General features: G+C 33.0%; 1 protein-coding gene across 1 annotated transcript in view; it reads left to right on the top strand.

Annotated features, from left to right (window-relative positions):
* LOC131851309 (protein phosphatase 1 regulatory subunit 12B) overlaps positions 1-21524 on the top strand; it is a 166597-nt gene that overhangs the window by 61559 nt on the left and 83514 nt on the right. Inside the window, exon 2 of the mRNA XM_059201796.1 lies at positions 9734-10129. The gene's annotated coding sequence lies outside the window, so the exon portion shown is untranslated. The remainder of the gene's footprint in view (positions 1-9733; positions 10130-21524) is intronic.

Below are 21524 nucleotides of genomic sequence, written 5' to 3'. Positions count from 1 at the left end.
ACATGAATAATATACACAGAACTCCCAGACCGATACAAACAATCATACTCATGATTACAAACGTTTGTAATGTGTGAGGAATAAAACCATCCATCCGCGACCATCGGAAAGTAAGAAGGCGTGCCAAACCGTTAGACAACAGAGGCCGTCAAAATCCTCGTTTAAAGTCATAATATTAGCTAAACTCACTTCCCACGTATATTCACACATATTTCATTGGCATATGATCTTGTTTAAACATTATTTAGGAAACATAAAATCGCGGTTGGACATTGGAATTGTAAAAATATTTCGGAGTTGTGTAAACAAGACAAACCTATTGAGAATATATTCAAACTGAGCAGCGGGTGGTCGGTTAGTACCTAAATATCTGAATTAATTACAGCAATAATGATCTGTAATTAAATCACAGCGGGCCCTAACGACTTCATCCGTGTCTGTGGAAATTGTTTTTCTATTAGACGTAGGGTTGCCTCTTCTTAAAATTCAAATAACCGACGGTGTTGTCCTTAACATAAATTAAGTTACAAATGGACTTGGCGATTCAGCATTTCGTAGCTTATATTTTAAGTTGCCGACGCTATCTTCGATCATATCTCTTAAATTACGCAACGGATTTTAACGCAGTTTTCAGCATTAGTTAGAGTGGTTCAAGAGGAAGGTTTATATGTATAACTAGCTTTTACATGCGCCTTCGCTCGCGTTAAGAAGTATTATTATTAATTAGGTATAGTTTTTGCGGCTTTACTTTTGTTTCCTTTCTCAGGGGATGCCTACGTTATAGTAGCTTTATGCATGCAAAGTCTCAGCCCGATCGGTTTAAAATTGACAAAGTTTCATACAAAATTTCATCCCCTATTTTATCCCCTTGTGGGTAGAATTAATCAAAATCCTTTCTGAGCGGATGCCTACGTCATAACATCTATCTGCATGCCAAATTTCAGCCCGATTCGTCCAGTGGTTTGGGTTGTGAGTTGATAGATCACTATGTCAATCCTTTGAGTTATATTCATATATTTAGGTTTAGTTACATGCGTGTTATACTTTAGAAGAAATCGAGAAATTCAAAGATTTGTAATACATCTGTGCGAAGCCGGGAATAGTCGCTAGTTATTTATAAATTACATTTTATTGTAATTTTATTTATGCGAATATAATACAAATCTCCTCTTCTGTTACTGATTAAAATTGCTGTTCGTTAGTCTCGCTAAAACTCAAGAAACTCTGAACCGATTTGGTTAATTTTAGTCTTAAAATATTCGTGTTCAAAATATGAAGAAATTACGTGGAGAATACTTTTGCTCTTAAAATATTCTTCAAAATATGATGAAATTACGTGGAGGATACTAAAAACAACAATTTTATTTTGCTATAGAAACAACAATTTTATTTTCCTATAGAAACAACAATTTTATTTTCCTATAGAAACAACAATTTTATTTTCCTATAGAAACAACAATTTTATTTTCCTATAGAAACAACAATTTTATTTTCCTATAGAAACAACAATTTTATTTTCCTATAGAAACAACAATTTTATTTTCCTATGGAAACAACAATTTTATTTTCCTATAGAAACAATTTTATTTTCCTACTGAAACAGGGTGCGTTCAGAATATTTATTGCGTAAATAACTAAATTTCTCAAAACTCCTATAATCCTAAGGCGAAACGGAGTTCGCAGTGTCGGTACAGTTAATTCTATTTTGTTTACAATTTTTGTTCAAAATTTTTCTTCAATGTATCTACTTTTATTGTAGGTGCAATTAATATCTTGTGATTTGAAGCATTATATATAAAACCTCGTGATTCTAAATTACAAGTAGAAGTGTTGGCAACCCTAGTTGGCAGCAATTTAATGTTGCCATGTTTTTATTGATGTACTTACTTAATGTGCGACCTCTTTGTCGACCCCATGTCTCTTGTCAAAATCAATTAGCAAACTAACTAAGCCAAAATGACTAATTATCACTTGCAAACATGTTGTTTCTGAGTTATATAAGCGAAATAAGTAATTGAACATTCCATTTGGTAATGCTACGGATTATCGAGTTTCTATAGCCACCTTCCAGCTCCAGCATCAGATCAGCTCTATGTCATAATAATATTGTATTTGCATTGTCAGCCGATTTATACATGCGTGCGAAATTTCGGCTCAATCGGAAACCGAGATCAAATTTAACTTGCAAGATTACAGACAGACAACGGGACAGGTGGAACTGAATAAAAGCTTGTAAAAAAGGAATATAAATAATGTATGGAAAATTCGATTGTTACCAAATTACACATCTATACAAAATAAATAAAATTGTTTGTAATTGCAAATTATCATATAACTAAATGTATATAATATGTTTACATTCATTCATTCATTCATAATTTAAGAGCTGCGCTCTTGTCGGTGGAGCTCTTGCCACTTTCCGCGATCTTCCATCATGCTCTTTAATTCTTGATACGACACGACTCCCATTTTGACTCCCATTCCCAAATGTTTACATAAAAAATAAAAAAATATTTTGTCTATTCTTGCTAGTCTCTGAAACGGCTGGACCGATTCGTGTGTGTGTGACTTCGTCCGCGCGAAATCTGTCTTTATTTTTCTAAAATAATAGTACAAAGTAGCCTAAGTTACTCCTTATTACATCTAGCTGATGTAATAAGGAGTAAAAAAGTCCTGCCAAAAAAGTCCTGTCAAAATCGGTCCAGCCATTTCGGAGATTAGCCGGAACAAACAGACAGACAGACAAACATTGAAAAAATGTAATTTTGGTGTATATACCGTATTTATATGCACATGCATGTAGTAAAAAACGGTTATTTCAATATTACAAACTGATACTCCAATTTTATTTATATGTATAGGTTATAATTAAAATATGAACCAATTATCATATATTTACATAAAAAATTAAAAAATATTTTGTCTATTCTTGCTAGTCTCTGAAACGGCTGGACCGATTCGTGTGTGTGCGACTTCGTCCGCGCAAAATTTAATTTTATTTTTCTAAAATAATAGTACAAAGTAGCCTAAGTTACTCCTTATTACATCTAGCTGAGGTAATAAGGAGTAAAAAAGTCCTGCCAAAATCGGTCCAGCCATTTAGGAGATTATCCGGAACAAACAGACAGACAGACAGACAGACAAAAATTGTAAAAAATGCAATATTGGTGTATATACCGTATTTATATGCACATGCATGTAGTAAAAAACGGTTATTTCAATATTACAAACTGATACTCCAATTATATTTATATGTATAGATTATAATTAAAATATGAACCAATTATCTATATTATTATGATTTCATCTAAGTTTAATTTTTTGAACACAAATTATTTTTACTGTCTAACATCAACTAAAGAGTCATGGCAATCTCAAAACAGTAACGAGCTCTGTTGTCAGGTCGATCAACCTGCCAATATATCCACTTCGTCACGATTCTCTTGTTATATTATTTACTAGCTGTTCGCGCGACTTCATCCGCGCGATATTTAACTTTATTTTTCTAAAATAAAAGAATTTTTATAAAACAAAAGTAGTCTAAGTTACTCCTTATTACATCGGCTACCTGCCAAAAAAAGTCCCATCAAAATCGGTCCAGCCATTTCAGAGATTAGCCGAAACAGACAGACAAATAAAAATTGTAAAAAATGTTATTTTGATGTAAGTGTCGCATTTATATTAATATACATGTAGTAAAAGACGGTTATTTCAATATTACAAACAGACACTACAATTTTATTTATATGTATGTGTAGATAAATTGAAGAGAGTAGTAGTGTTTGAAGAGGTAGGTAATAGGGGGTCGCTCTTTTAAACACGAGGGGTTGGATGTAAAAAGGCATATACTTTTTTTAAGGATACAATAGAAATAGAAATAGAAATAATCTTTATTCAAATAAACTCATTACAAGCACTTTTGAATAGTCATATTTTGATTCTACCACTCATTCGGAATGCAGATTCATCACAAGAAGAACGAGCAAAAAACTTGTGTGTTGCTCTTTTTAATAGATTTTTTTTTATATAAATAATTACAGTATAACAAGTAAGAGGCATGCGATAATCAACATAGAAATCGGGTATTATAATTACTAAAACTGGAGCACTATCATTGCCTGCTAACTACCACCTCTGTTTTATGGCAATTGCGTAAGGTTTTACAACAAAATATTCTGTCTGTTGTAAATCTATCTGAAAAAAAATTTAAATGTCATATAAAATACTTCCTTTGTAAAAAAGCTTACTATAAAATTGAAGAAGTCGTTAACGACAATAATGTTTTTATGGAAAAACTTAAAATCCATAGCACTGACAATATTGTCTGATTACACTAATAATGTGTGCGTAGCGATTTCTATGTTGATTATCGCATGCCTCTTACTTGTTATACTGTAATTATTATATAAAAAAACATCTATTCAAAAGCAACACACAAGTTTCTTGCTCATTCATCTTGTGATGAATCTGCATTCCAAATGAGTGGTAGAATCAAAACATGACTATTCAAAAGTGCTTGTAATGAGTTTATTTGAATAAAGATTATTTCTATTTCTGTCATAGCGTTAAATTAGGAAGAGATCTTTTTCAAAGATAAGTCCTCCCTTACTCACATTTTTGTATAACCATCTTTGATGACGGCCTCGGTGGTCTAGCGGTTTAACACACTGCTTTACTTTCGATGGTCGCGGGTTCGATTCCTCGCACAACTCAATTCATGAGTATGATTGTTTGTGTCGGCCTGGGTATTTTCAATGTATATTATTTATGTATTTACAAAAAAAATCGAAGTGTTTATATCAATTGTCTAGTACCCAAAACACAAGCTCTGCTTATCTTGAGACTTATCTTTGATGGTATCGTGTGAATTTTCCTAGGGTATTAATATAAAAGTTTTTATCTGTCAGAATTAGTTAAATCTATAATTAGAATCTAAATCTAAAATTCATGTACCTATAATAATAAAAAATTGACAACAACATAGGCGGGGAAATAGCTAATCTAAAATCGCTTTAAGTTATAATAATAAATCTAAGAAACATGTCTCCCAAGACAATGCAACGTGAAATGTCCGACATAAAACTGACCGCAATGCGCCTGCGCATACTTATGACAGATAATAACTTATTATACGGATGCGTGGCAGTAATGGTAAGTTTTTAGATATTGACTGAAAGGCATTGTAATTGTGGTTACAACAGTTATATAGTTTCAAGAATAAATAACCCGCAACATGAGGTTGATGTCGATCGACTTAACTGTAATGTAAAATAGACTATTACTGTAATCGTTGACTATAGACTTGAACAGCTTTTATCTAATGCCCCTCCGATCGATACCCCATCCAATTCAAACGGGGTTCGAAATTACGACGGTCTGAGCCGAGGTTCAAATCTAGCGATGCCTCAGACTAAAGTCGAATCCATCAGACAGGAGTTAGCCTTCAGCAGCTTCGTAAGTTTCCGCAGATGGAGTATTAAGGATTGGATTTAAGCCTATGTGCAGTAAATTTAGTTAGGATAAACTTAACTGCACTATTAGGGACATTAGAAGATTTACAGCTAGTGTCATATTTCGGATTTTAGCAGCAGAGATTATAGCAGTCGAATGTCAAATATTTCTTCCTTCGGACTATCAGAACGTCACTTCAGTACGTAATGTAAGAAGCACAAATTATGAGGGACGACTGAGGCTTTGAAGCCAGCTACCGCAAGGGAAACCCCAAGTAGCGCCCGTGACTTGTTACACGGGTGTAGGTTTAAAAGGCCCTTTTAAAATGCATTAACACTCACCTTCACTACTTGCAGCTTCCCCCCAGGCCCAACTAAGACCGGGATAAACCCATTGCTAATACAATTCACTTTTGTATCCAAAACACAACCGGCACGCTCAGCGCTCGTCGACTGAATGCCGCGTCTCACGCAACGAAAGAGGATTATTCAACTACCGACCTCCGTATTTATAGACCAAAGTCAGTGTAGTAGGTTGGTCTATAAATACTAGATGGCGTTATTTACAATATTCGTAATAATCTTTACATTGGGTACTTCATTAGTACTAAAAACAAACTACCTTCTTTTAATATATTTTTAAAATATCGGATTGTTTCTACAATAATGATGTGAATTCTAACAGTAAGTACTAGACAATAGAGTCTATTTTCTCTCAAAAATTTTAAATAAATATGGTCATGGTCATGGAATTTCGACCACTGACCGACCACTAGTTAGCAATTACGGATTGACGATTCTAAGAGGTACTTCATCTTTTTTCAAGCCTTGAATTGAATAAGGACATTAGCCATTCGCGTGGTCTTATTCGAAGCATTTAGCGGTGTCCATATGCCGAAGATAAAGACCTATTCACAGTGACCGTCATTGACCATTCCTAATTTAATTTTTAATAATTTATTATTACTATTAACTATTGAATGTACCTTTGGGAGACGATCTTACCTAGTGGTTTTTCATACATGGGATTTTCGATATTTTATAATATATAGAGTTTTAGATAACGAAAGGTTCAAATAATAGTTATGCTATTCATTGTACGCTTCGTTATCAGTGTGTTACGGCCTCTGATTAGAATTTCATTTGAACAAAATGCATATGCTGGTCACTACATTCTCCCTAATTGAATTTAAAAATTAGGAGCCTGTAATAGACCTACATAAATAAGGATATTTTGATTTTGATTTTATTTTTCATATAAAGAAATTGATAAAAGAATATATCAAAAATAAATATCTGTTGACTAGCTGTGTAATTAGTAGTTCTTCTCAACCGAAGAAACATATAGAATTTATAATATTTATCTGTATACGATATAATTATGTACATAACTATATGTTCCACCATCAAGTTGATGCATTGTTGATGCACTGCAAGACAAGCAACATGAACATAAACATCAAACACTCGTCAATATCCAAGTTCACTACTTTGTCACTTTGTACAAAGTCGACATTAAACAATAATATTTACGTTCGCATTAAGAATTTTTTTCCCTTAATTTAAATTTCTCCCAACCGTTCAATCTGGATCGGGTATTAATCGTTTAAAATTGAGTGATTTACTGTGTCGTTCGCAAGACAGCTAAACGATCGGCCGTCATTGTCACAGTTTGCTTAGCTTTTTTAAGTCCCCGTTTCCAACCAATTACCTTTCCGTACTGTGGACATTTTACTTTTTGTTACAACCGACGGTTTCATGGATCTATGACTACAATTTTTCCCTTCAACAAATAGAATAATGAGCTTAGTAATCGTTTGTGTTTGTACGTATTTTACGAGAGAGAATATTTGTTATAATTCTACTTGAAAGTATTTATGCGGCATATTATTTAAATGATTATAATAATAATAATCTTAGGACAATTCACACAGCGCCATCTAGACCCAAGTTAAGCTAGCTAAAGCTTGTGTTATGGGTACTAGACCACTGATACAAATACATAGTTTTTTCTTTTTTCGTAAATACATAGAAAATATCCAGACCGATACAAACAATCATACTCATGAATACAAATGTTTGTGCCGTGCGAGGAATCCAACCCGCGACCATCGGACGTAAAGCGGTGTGCTAGACCGCTAGACCACTGAGGTCGTATATATTACTGTGGCTTTATTTAATGATCTTTTTAAGATATACAATTGCGTAGTACATTTATTTGACCTATCTCGTAAGGTGTAGCCAGCGTTTGCGATAAACGCATAAAAATATGTTACGACATCACATTACAAATCTTTGAATTTTTTGCTTTTCTATATTATAATATAGGTATAGATTTGAAATTCAAATTTTGTTAATGCACCGCCTACATGAATCTCTGTTCGCCCAATGGATGACTGGGAGAAAATGCCTCGAGGTGTTAAGTCCGGCATGTGCACCTTTATTTATTTATTTATTCTTTTAATAAATAAATAAAATAAATATATATAGATTATATATTGTTTTAAATTTGACGCTGTCATTATTTATACTTAATGCCTGATGGCATTCTTACCAGTCATATTTATTTGCCGACGCGTTGATCAGAGATATACGTGTAGCGTATATAATTATTATAAAATATAGATTATAACGTAAATAGAAATCATTTAATACAGAAAAAACATTATATTTATATAGGTATATATATATATATATAAACGTACAAATATACTTCTAAAATTATATAATTAAAGCGAAATATATAAGCTTAATAATTATCATACAATTTAAATATAATATTAAACTATAATAAATATACATTTATGTATTAGTGCATTAATACACACGGGACGTTTTTTGGCAGGTAGCTGATGTAATAAGGAGTAACTTAGGCTACTTTCATTTTAGAAAAATAATGTAAAATTCTGCGCGGACGAAGTCCAAACGAAGTTATAAAATGCCGTAACAAATAGTATATTTAAATAAACGACCGCTATATCGAGATTTACTCGGCTATATGCTATTTATGGTGCTTAATTGAATGTTATGTCTCACATTGACTTAATTGATATTTCATTGCTGATATTTAGCAAATTGATAGCGAAATTTAATACAGAAATTTACATACACGTGTAATTACAATATTTTAAATAAGTAGGTTTAATATATATGTATTGAATGAAAATTAATTAAAATAAATTAGTACATTTGATGCAAACATTTTAGATGTATTTAAGGTTGAGCTTTGGCAGTAATACCTACCTTTATATCCTAAGGTTAGCTGGGAGAGAATGCCATACGACATTAAGCTCGCCTGTTGTACAAATTTTTTTTTTTTTGTTCAATAAAGAATAAATAAATAAAATAAATAAAATTATAGAAGTTCAATACTTAATTTTGACTTGAAATGACGAAGTTTTGAGGGTTAATACCCTCAAAACTTCGTCATTTCATAATATAGCATCATAATATGACCACATGATGTTATTAATACTTACTAATATTATAAATGAGAAAGTAACTCTGTCTGTCTGTCTCGCTTTCACGCCAAAACTACTGAACCGATTTAAATGAAATTTGGTACACAGATTGTCTAGATCCTGAGAAAGGACATAGTTTTTAATGTAAACAAAGGGTGGTAAGGGGTTGAAAGGGGATATGACGGGTTCTATGGATGTATCGTCATTTTTACAACTAGAATTTTGAAAATTATTTTTCAGGCTGTTCATTAAATATGATTATGTTTGTAAAATTGTTACTCTTAAGGGGGTAAAAAATAGGGGATAAAAGTTTGTATAGAAAATAGTCATTTTTGAAGCTATAACGAGGTTATTTAGTTTGCTTTTTTGGGTTAGATTATTAAATGTTTTTTTCTATATTTGGTCAAGGTCACTATAACACGCGGACGAAGTCGCGGGCACATACAATATAAACCTACTTTACCATCGGGTGATCGGTCAGCTTATTTGCCATTCCAATTACTAAAATATATATATATATATATATATTTTGATTTATTAACTTTATCTAGACTTCGTTTTGAATAAACTGAAATAAATTATAAAATCTGGTTTCTTATATATATCTTGTTGCTATGTTACTCTATAATTTAACTTTCTACAGGTAAAATAATTATTACATTATTCAATACAAAATTATTACGAAAACTGAACTATCTCACGATTGTCCCTTCATTGCAAATACCAACCTCTTTATAAAATTAAGAATCAATTTTTTTGACCGAAAGCTTTCGCTGCCATCATCGAAGTTGCATCCATTAATCATACCTCTATCTCTTTCAGGTGGGCTGGTTTTGAGCTGTAAGTGCGAGCGGGATAGAAAGAGGTGTACGCAAAGCTGCGCGCGCGCAATAGCCTGTGGCGCCGCGCTGCGTCAGTTGACGGCAAACTCTCGAGCGCACTTGTTGTGTTAATTTTTTTGGAGTTATTGTTTTCCTATTAGAAAATTGTGGTGTTTATCTGTGAGTTTGAATATTAGTGCGCAAATGAAAAGTGACATACTGTACTAGTAGTGTAAGTGTTATCACTGTGTTTTTGTGAATAGTGTTCTGGTGAAAAATGTGCGAAGTTTTTTTCGTCACTGATGGATGAAGTGCATTGTTTAAAGCCTGTCGGATGTATCCAAGTGTTTTGTGCCGTTTTTGTTTGCTGTGACCAATATCATTGGATTTATTCAAGGTGAGGTTTCGTAATTAGTAGTTGTATTGACTTAATTGGACGTCGTATATCATATTTGAAATTTAGTTGCAAAATATTAGGTGTCAAAATTTTTATTGATTTTTAATGTAATTTATATATTTTTACAAGTATACAAATTACAGGAGGGATAGAAATATAAAAAAATAATACAATGTTAATATCGTTCGATAGATATATTAATATTTATAATTAAAAATAAAATTACATGCTATTGAGATTGTTCCAGTATGATATGGTAAGAAAGGGAGTAAATAACGCGATGACTGCGAACAGGGATGAATGAAAGCGAAAAACATATTACGCCGACCACCAATAAATGGGATAAGGAAGAAGCAGATGATGATGATGAGAATGTTACAGTACTAACTGATCCGCGTAACTTCTGCATTTACTTGACATTTATCATTATATTTCACACTGTCTCCATAATATCTTTTTAAATTATAGCCTATGTGTTATTTTGATGTTTAAGCTATATTACTAGAAAGTTTCATCAAAATCCGTTCATTAATTTATGCGTGAAATAGTAACATTTAACCATCTATATCGACAAACTTTCACGTTTATAATATTAGTAAGTTTTTTGATATATAATGGTCAAATTAGAGTAGCATCTCTAATTTGACCATTATATATTCAAAAAACAATCAAACACTGATGATTAGATTTGAACTGACAACCTTTAAAGTCGTAATCGGAGTTGTAAACGACTACGTCACCACTCTCTATTTAATAAAAAATGTCTTAAAACCATGGTAGGTTTTTAAGCATTTTTAAGTAATATATCTTTTGAAGTCATTAAGTTATTATGTTCTTCTATAATTTTTATTTTAATAACCAGATAGACAGACGAATAAAATAATAATAGACCGGTTTTTGATTGCTTAAGGACTTATAAAAAAGGTAAAATATTTTTTAATAATTTGCGTTTTTTCTATTACAATAAAATTATATCCGCGGCGCGTATACATGTTTATTGGTGAGGATCTCCGATTGATCCTCCATCCAATTCAAACGTGGATCGAAATTATGACGGTCCGAGCTGAGTTTCGAATCGCTAGTGGTGCCCTCAGATTAAAGTCGTATCCATCAGGCAGGAATTGGCCTTCAGCCGCTCCATAAGTCCTTCCTTCGTTTGGAGTGCCATCTGCACTCGCCCTATCGACCTATCGTCCGGTGAATCTGTAAAGGCCAGGCTGATTGTTTTTCCCATTTTAAACAAATAACGTAACATTTGTCAATCCCTCACTTTCAACCCCCTAGGAGGATGAAGATTGGGTCCTGGGGGCAAGCCCAAGCATCGACTCCGGGGATAACAACGGGATTAAAAATTACTATAATCTAACTTATACTAGGGACTTTAACAACTAAATTAACTAGTTACTTCTATGCGCGTGTTAAATATATAGTGTACTTTATAAAGATAATCTAAATATATATAACTCAAAGGTGACTGACATAGTGATCTATCAACGCACAGCCCAAACCACAGGACGGATCGGGCTGAAATTTGGCATGCAGGTAGATGTTATGACGTAGGCATCCGCTAAGAAAGGATTATAATTAATTCTACCCCCAAAGGGATAAAATAGGGGATGAAAGTTTGTATGAAACTTTGTCAATTTTAAACCGATCGGGCTGAGACTTTGCATAAAGCTACTATGACGTAGGCATCCCCTAAGAAAGGATTTTTGATAAATTCCACCCCTAAAGGGATAAATTGACGCTAGTGAAGCCGCGGGCAAAAGCTAGTTAAAAAATAAATTGCATTTTGCATTTTTTTTCTAATAAACTATAAGTGTGCGAAATTTCATACTCCTTTGTCCGCGCAATTTTCATAAAAAGAATTACCACTTTTTTTCTTCACTATATGTTAGTTGTATCAGTGGCACTCAATGAGGAAATAGCCATTATTATTGCTAAAAGTTGCATATAGATGGCGTGATTGGTATCGATGGAATTCTTCATAGTTTTGCAAACGTTTTAAAAAACAAAACTGTGTTTTCAAAATAGTTTAATCCATTTTTAAAAAATTATATATACATGTTAAAATGAAATAATGCGTTTAGAAAAGTAATTTTCATATATTTACTCATTTTGTTATTTTCCATATATATATATAATCATGCTAATACGGGGCTCAATGTTTTCAAAATGCTTTCATAGATGGCATTGTTGTCATTTGTATCGGCCTAATTAAATGTCTTTTTTATATTTTCCAATAATAAGCACTTAATATATTATTATTGTAAATTAAACATATAAAAAAAGTTTAAGTAAATTAAAAATAGCCGAACAAGCAAATAATACTATTTCCAATAATACTTATGTATGAAGTGTTGTCATATTAAAAATAAATACATGTATTATCGATTTTTTTGAATAATCGATAACAGGATTTTATTACAGCGCATTATTCGATGATGCTTTTAATGAGTCGTTGTGAACAGTAAATTTTCATTATTTTGTATTAAGTATAGCAGTGTTCCGTTTCAAAGAACGGAATATAGTAGTACATTATTAGTGTCGTTGGTTATTTACATTTGTACTGAAAAATCGATTACATAATAATTTAAAATATCGAGTACGAATCGTAGCTGTCTTCGAATACTGGCAACTGGTAAGATTAAAATAGTTTTAAAAAAAAGAGAGAAATCGACCCTAACTCGAATACCATAAAGTTTATTTTCCTTTCTCATTAATATCATAGCAGTTTGTTTTTAACTTGCGTATGACTCTGTGGTATGATGTTTAACGTGTATTGTTATTGTACGGTGCATACATTTCAAAAATTATATTTTAATGTAGGTACAAACATTTCTTTCATACATTTCATACATGTCAAAAATTATCTTTTAATGTAGGTACATACATTTCTTTCATACATTTCATACATGTCAAAAATATCTTTTAATGTAGGTACATACATTTCTTTCATACATTTCATACATTTCAAAAATGAACTTTTTATGTAGGTACATACATTGTTTTCATACATCTCATACATTTCAAAAATTATATTTTAATGTACATACATTTCTTTCATACATTTCATACATTTCAAAAATGAACTTTTTATGTAGGTACATACATTTCTTTCATACATCTCATACATTTCAAAAATTATATTTTAATGTAGGTACATACATTTCATACATGTCAAAAATTATCTTTTAATGTAGGTACATACATTACTTTCATACATTTCAAAAATTATATTTTAATGTAGGTACATACATTTCTTTCATACATTTCATACATGTCAAAAATTATCTTTTAATGTAGGTACATACATTTCTTTCATACATTTCATACATGTCAAAAATTATCTTTTAATGTAGGTACATACATTTCTTTCATACATTTCAAAAATGAACTTTTTATGTAGGTACATACATTGTTTTCATACATCTCATACATTTCAAAAATTATATTTTAATGTAGGTACATACATTTCTTTCATACATTTATATATATCATAAATGATATATATATATATTTCATACATTTCATACATGTCAAAAATTATCTTTTAATGTAGGTCCTTATATTTCATACATTTCAAAAATTTCATACAATACATTTCTTTCATACATTTCAAAAATTATCTTTTAATGTAGGTGCATACATTTCACACATTTCAAAAATTTCATACAATACGTTTCTTTCATACATTTCAAAAAGTATTTTTTAATGTAGGTACATAACACCCCATGTCAGACCCCTTATATTTGGAAGAAACTTAAAAATAATGCCAAAAATATTAGATGAATATATTTTTAATACGAATATTGTTTTATTTTTGTTCATCAACTTTATCCCTCACTAACAATACTAGTAGTAGTACATAACCTGGTTTATACCGCTAAGATATACGAGTAATTCAGAATGTTATCAAGTTCAAAATAAGCACACATTACTTGCTTAGATAACAGAGTAATATTACTAGTAATAAAAACATTTGTAATACCCATATGTATACTACGTATGTATAGTAAGTACTTACGCTGCGGCGCCGTGAGACTCGTCTAAGTACCTCATCTACTCATCTACGCGCGGTAACCGCGCCGACCGACAATAGGAGCGCGCCTCTCGTGTTTCCAGAAAGTTCGCGACTAACGGACGATATAGTAGTAAGGCAATGAGTGTCCCAGTGATATCATTATAATATTTTCTCGTTAAATTTTATTGTAATATACACAATTTCGCACTAAATAACGTGTTACCCCGTTACACATTTCTAATAATGAAAAACCTAGACCGACCCTGTTCACTTAATCTTACAAGATCTGACTTTAAAAATTACGATATCCTCATATAGCCTTTCATTTCCCCTTTCAATACTTTTTCGCATTAAAAAGTAGCCTTTCTCAGGGTCTACATTATCTGTCTACCAAATTTCAATTAAATCAGTTCAGTAGTTTTGGCGTGAAAGCGAGACAAACAGACAGACTGAGTTACTTTAGCATTTATAATATTTGTAAGAATATCGCTATTAAAAATAGGGGTTGGTGAAAGACGGGTGAAAATTTAGGCGTGTATGTATTTTCAATGTAACATTATAAATAAATAAAAAATTGTCCATAATACAAAAAAATATTTTTTCGGGGTAGGCCACCCCTATGACTTAGGGGTATAAAAAATAGATAACAACCCTACCTCAGACCTGGCAAGTATACATATCAAATTTCATCAAAATGTGGGAGAAATATGGCAACTAACACTGTGATACAAAATTTATATATAAGATATAGCGGAATTCTCATTAGGTAAAAGAGGGGTACATCGTAGAATACATGAGGTATATACCAGTAAATTAATTGTAGCTAAAATCAGTCTCATACATATAACGATTAAAATAAAAAATCGTATAGCCCGATTTTGATACGTACGAGTATAAACGTATCAAAATCAGGCTATACGTATAGCGCAGACGCGTTACAACATATCAAAAAAATAGGCATGGAATGTAAAATAAACCATAACACAATAGGTATATACATTGGCACATAAGCCATATCTGCAGAGTGTCGGCTAACGATATTATACCTACACATTTACATTGAATCTTGAATCGTCCCTAATGAGGTACACGATACAGTTATCTATTATATACATATCTTTGCAAAACAGATGTCATGTAGACTGAATTGACTGCCATCTATTTTCATGCTTTGTTACTAAGCACCTACTAGTAATCCGAACTGCTTCAGATCTAGCGACATCTAGCGGCTACGGTGGCGAAATAAAATAGCCCGAAGAATAGCCCGAGTTAGGAAGGAACCATTTTCTTGTATGGGATGGGGTATCTGTATGTAATATTATGTTATCTGTGGTTGTATTAAATGAAATGAAATTAATTATTCTATTTCTATTTCTATATAAAAATATATATGTATTTGTAACAGTTATCTAGTATCCATAACACAAGCTTTAGCTAGCTTAACTTGGGTCTAGATGGCGCTGTATGAATTGTTCTGAGATTATTATTATTACTATTATTATCGATTTAAGAGTAAAATTTTCAAAACCCATTTAAATCATAATCGATCTATCGGTATTGCGTTCACCGTGAACAATGGCTCGTTAATGGCGTTAGATGTCTATAAAGTTTCCGAGCCACATCGCAACAGACGGACGCATGCCGATGTTATCTCAGTAAAGATATCAACGCGCCACGCTATCAACGCCGCGGAGTTTGCTTCTAACACGTCCGTTTTTGTCTTGATTTTCTTGGATATGTGATATTAAAACTATGTATTCAGTTTCATAGTTAGATATAATATACATACAGAGGAAGATAAATGATAATAACTGTTCTACTATAATTATATATTATAATATTATAACATGTCAATTAAATTAAAATCGCTATTAAACAATAGGGGTTGGTGCTAGAAGGGTGAAAATGTAGAGTTGTGTATATTTTTATGCCACATTACAAAAATCTGAGAAAAAAATGTATCCAAAACTTTAAAAAAATTTTAGTGTCCTAGATGCTCTTATCACATAGGGGTATGAAAAATAGATAGTAGCCGATTCTCAGATCTACTGGATACGCAAATAAAATTTCATAATAATTGATCAAGCTGATGATGATGATGATATGATAACTAACATTGGGGACACGAGAATTTTATATATTATATATGATTTTTTTATGGATAAGTAGGGATTTTTGCTCATATATGAATTATATACCAGAGAAGGAATACAGCATGACCAGGAAATCATAATAATGTTAATATTCGTGAACAATTCACAAAACATAGCAGTTTAACATAGTACTTTATTTTCAATTGTCGCGGGTTTGATTCCTAGCACAGTACAAACATCGGTATTCATAAGTATGATTGTTTGTTTGATCTGGATGAATGGCGGTCCTCCACCGTGCATTATTTCAAATTTTTGCCACGCACAACTACATTGTAGAATCACTTTCCAGCAGTTATATTTTCGAACCGATACGTTATTGAAACCTTCAAGAAAAGAGCTTATCCTTTCTTAGGCCGGCAACGCACTTGCAATTCCTCTGGTATAGTGGGTGCTTACGGGCGGATCTGTGAGCCACAAGCTCATTGTCACCTATGCTATAAAAAATATCGTTTGTATCTGTTTGGGTGTTATCTGTGTATATTATGTATGAATGTACAGAAAAAAATGTATCTATGTATTTGTATTCGTTATCTAGTACTCATAACACAAGTTCTGCTTAGCTAGGCACTAGATGGAGTTGTGTGAATTTCCCTGAGATATTATTATTATTGAATATCATTTGTTTAGTACACATAACACAAGATCTGCTTCGTTTGGTACTAGATGGCGGTATGTGATATGAAAAATAGACGTTGGCCGGTTCTCAGACCTACTCGATATGCACACAAAATTTCATAAAAATCGGTAAAGCCGTTTCGGAGGAGTTTGGAAACAAACAGCGCGACACGAGAATTGTATATACTACATATAGTTTAATGAGGCAGACTGTAAAATGACTGCTGCTTGCAACCTCTGTCTCCTATTTCAGCCCCCAAGCAGCTTGTTTTGTAAGATGTGTCTCAATTTGTAGGGTGAGATAGGGCAGTGAAAGTACAAGAGACATAACATCTTAGTTCTCTGGAAAGGCAACACAATAGTGAATTGTCCTGAAATATTATTATTCTATCACTAGTCTAATACACATAGTATTAAACTAGTGATATACAAGCTCTGCTTAGCTTGACACTAGATGGCGTTGTGTATTTATTTTCCTAATATATTAATATTTGGCATTATGTGAATAGTCCAGAAATATTATTATTATTACTACACCCGTTCAAGTCGTGACAACAGCCTGCAATGTTCGGAGTACACTTTAAATAATTACCTTTAATCTTTTCTCAGTTTAACGACTCAGAGACACGTTTATTCGCACTCGGCCGAATGTCGCCGCGTCGCGTCGTCGTCGACAAGTTTTCTTTTTGCCTTTCGATATGAAGCCATGAAAATGTCACTAACTTAGGGTTGCCAACTTATAATTATTAAAAGATTTCACCATTCTGACGATCCTCTCTGATCCCGTCGTCCTATTCATACGGGGATCGAAATTACAACGGCCTGAGCCGAGGATTGAACCCTTAGCGGTGTGTTCAGACTAAAGTCGTATCCGGCAGGAGTTAGCCTTCAGCTGCTCCTTAAGTCGTTTCTTTTGGTTTGGAGTATCATCTGCACTTGCCCCCTATCATCCGGTGAAGCGGTAAAGGCCAGTTGCGGCCAACAGCATTAGACTAGTCTGAAAAAAAACTTTAAAGTTTTCTCAGTTTAACGACTCAGAGACACGTTTATTCGCACTCGGCCGAATATCGCCGTGTCGCGTCGTCGTCGACAAGTTTTATTTTTGCCTTTCGATATGAAGCCATGAAAATGTCACTAACTTAGGGTTGTCAACTTGTAAGTATTAAAAGATTTCACCTTTGTGACGATCCTCTCCGATTGATCCGTCGTCCTATTCGTACGGGGATCGAAATTACAACAGCCTGAGCCGAGGTTCGAACTCTGTCTGCGGTGTCTTCAGACTAAAGTCGTATCCGGCATGAGTTAGCCTTCAGCTGCTCCATAAGTCATTTCTTTTGGTTTGGAGTGCTATCTGCACTCGCCCCCTTTTCCGGTGAAGCTGTAAAGACCAGCTGCGGCCAACAGCACTAGTGCTCGAAAAACAGCACTACTATTCGAAAAAAAAACATATTATATTGGGGAGCGGTAAAATAAAAGGTTTCATCATCATCGCAGCCCGGAAGACGTCCACTGCTGGACATAGGCCTCCCCCAAAGATCTCCACGACGATCGGTCCTGCGCTGCTCGCATCCAATGCCTTCCAGCGATCTTGACCAGATCGTCGGTCCACCTTGCTGGAGGCCTTCCCACGCTGCATCTTCCGGTCCGTGGTCGCCACTCGAGGACTTTACTGCCCCAACGGCCATCTGTCCTACGAGCTATGTGCCCTGCCCATTGCCACTTCAAAGTCGCAATTCTTCGGGCTATGTCGGTCACTCTGGTTCTTCTGCGGATCTCCTCATTTCTGATTCGATAAAAGGTTTATTTAAAGCCAATTGATAATTTAGCAGAGCTATAGCATAGATTAATCTTGCCATAGCTGATGTTCGCGCTGGTCTTTGCCTCATACTGGGAGTCTATAGCCGTGCACTTAAAAAAAAAAAGAAAGGCGGGTCACTTGTTCGCATTGCCGCCATTGTCGCAAGGTCGCATCAAATCATTAATTCAATATTAAAATACTTCCGTTATAATTTTCAAATAAAATACAACAAAACAATAAAAGACTGTATGTGTATCATAACGAGTTCATGAAAAGCAGTGTGGTAATTCTGCCAAAAGTTCCCGGGAACGAAGATTGTGCAAGTTTGGCGACAAGGTCAGATTGCATTTTTGTTTCCCAGTACCTATTATTGGAAGTTAATGTTAAAAATATATCATTATTCGAACAGCTGAGTTTGTTAACAAAGGAAGATTGGCCCCTCAGATAACCTGATTTCTTTAAAAAGAAGTTAATCCTGCATTGAGGCAGAAAGAAGACTGTTTTAATATCTATTGTAATCCAAATATTTGATATTAAACAATTGTTGTGCATTTAATACATCTAAGTATGACGACCTGGTTTAGCGGTCAAGCACACCGCTTTACGACCGATGGTCGCTGGTTCGATTCCTCGCACTGCACAAACATTTGTATTCATGAGTATGATTGTTTGTATCGGTCTGGGTGTTTTCTATGTATAATATGTATGTATTTACAAAAAAATTATCTATGTATATGTATCAGTTATCTAGTACCCATAACACAAGCTCTAGCTAGCTTAACTTGGGTCTAGATGGTTTTGTGTGAATTGTCCTGACATTATTATTATTATTATTATATTAAGCATTCAAGTTATTGGTGATCAAGACTAGATGAGCACACATAAAGACACCAGTATAGTCACAAAAATTATGTTGACCTGTGTCACATGTGTAAAACATATAGTATCATAAAAAATACAGACATTAAAAAGTGTATAAAGAAAAAGAATAGTTTCCAACAATTGGCGTTAAATTAGTATACCTATCTCGCTCACACTTCCTAAAATGACAATGTCGGTCTCACTCCAAATGCAATTTTTTAAATAATCTACGGGTACATTAGTATCATTTTTAAGTAAGTAAGAAACATTTGTTCAAATCTAGTTTTTATTACAATTAACAAAGGGTCTGCAATTGAAAAAAAATTAACATGTCTTAAAATTTGGTAACCTTAACCTTAATTAATTAGTCTTAAAATTGGGTAACCTTATTAAATGCGATGACTTTTAAAATCCACTTTATACATTTTTATCAGTCCAGTAGGTTAACACTGGGCTATGTACTAATTTTGATTTGTTTGGCCAAAAAGTAACATTTATTATAGAAATTTACATTAAAAAAATATATTTTTTGACAGGTTGGCAACCCTATTCGCCATTAGACATTATCGCAGCAATTCAATACAAACTTCACACCACAAGTACACCATTCAATTCTATTTATATAAAGACATCTTTATCACAAAGTACTAAAGTCGATTTTCTCTTATTATATCATGACAAAATTTCCATCCAAAGTTACATAGTTGGAAAACAAACTATTGTCAAAGCAATTTCATCCTTATGGCGTAGTGGATAAAGATAGATCGTAGTGTATGAACATATTGTGTGTTTATATTTAACGTTTAATACAAAGTCAGGTAATGTTCCAGAGTAATTTTATACATTGAAGTATTTATTGCAGGCCATATCCTGGCGTTGCGACATATGATAACATACCTCGTATTTAGCAGCAAAAAAAAAAAGAAAATGGAATCTCTTATTCTCATATTATTAATACCATATATATATTATTAACTAGCTGTACACGCGACTCCGTCCGCGTGGAATTTAACTTTATTTTTCTGAAATAAAAGTAGCCTAAGTTATTCCTCATTACTTCAGCTACCTGCCAAATAAAGTCCCGTCAAAGTCGGTCCAACCATTTCAGAGATTAGCCGGAACAAACGGACAGACAGACAAAATTTGTAAAAAACGATATTTTGGTGTATGTACCGTATTTATATTCATATGCATGTAGTAAAAAACTGTTATCTCAATATTACAAACAGATACTCTAATTTTATTTATATGTATAGATATCATATTATACTATTAATACAATATCATATCATTAATACCACATACATAAGGGGTAATAAATGGAATTTAGAGCCTATATATTATTCTGATGTAAAAGTATCTATATATATCGATATAAGCGTAAATAACAAAAACTCTTATAAATATAGCTTACAAGTCACTCAAGAGCTCCTTTGATTCATCAAAAGTTCTAAATATTTTTTATTGGAAGGTTTTCTTATAAACTCTTATTAGCTATATTACTGTAAAGTTTTCATTAAAATCCGTTCAGTAGTTTTTGTGTGAAAGAGTAACAAACATCCATACACACAAACTTTCGCGTTTATAATATGAGTAAATTGTGAATCCATGTTAATATTAAAAATGGGATCACTAGACAAATCTTAATGAAATTTGACTCAAATATTTATATTACGTGAACGAAACTCTTCATTCAATCATAATTCGACCTCGGTGGTCTAGTGGTTTAGCACACCGCTTTACGTCCGATGGTCGCGGGTTCCATTCCTCGCACGGCACAAACATTTGTATTCATGAGTATGATTGTTTGTATCGGTCTGGGTGTTTTCTATGTATAATATGTATGTATTTACGTAAAAAAAAATTATATCTATGTATTTGTATCAGTTGTCTAGTACCCATAACACAAGCTTTAGCTAGCTTAACTTGGGACTAGATGGCGCT

This window comes from Achroia grisella, unplaced genomic scaffold, assembly GCF_030625045.1.
Source record: "Achroia grisella isolate CSIRO2021 unplaced genomic scaffold, CSIRO_AGI_Agris_v1 utg782, whole genome shotgun sequence".
Lineage (NCBI taxonomy): Eukaryota > Metazoa > Arthropoda > Insecta > Lepidoptera > Pyralidae > Achroia > Achroia grisella.
Note: the sequence above shows the minus strand (reverse complement) of the source record. Positions and strands in the feature narration are given on the sequence as shown.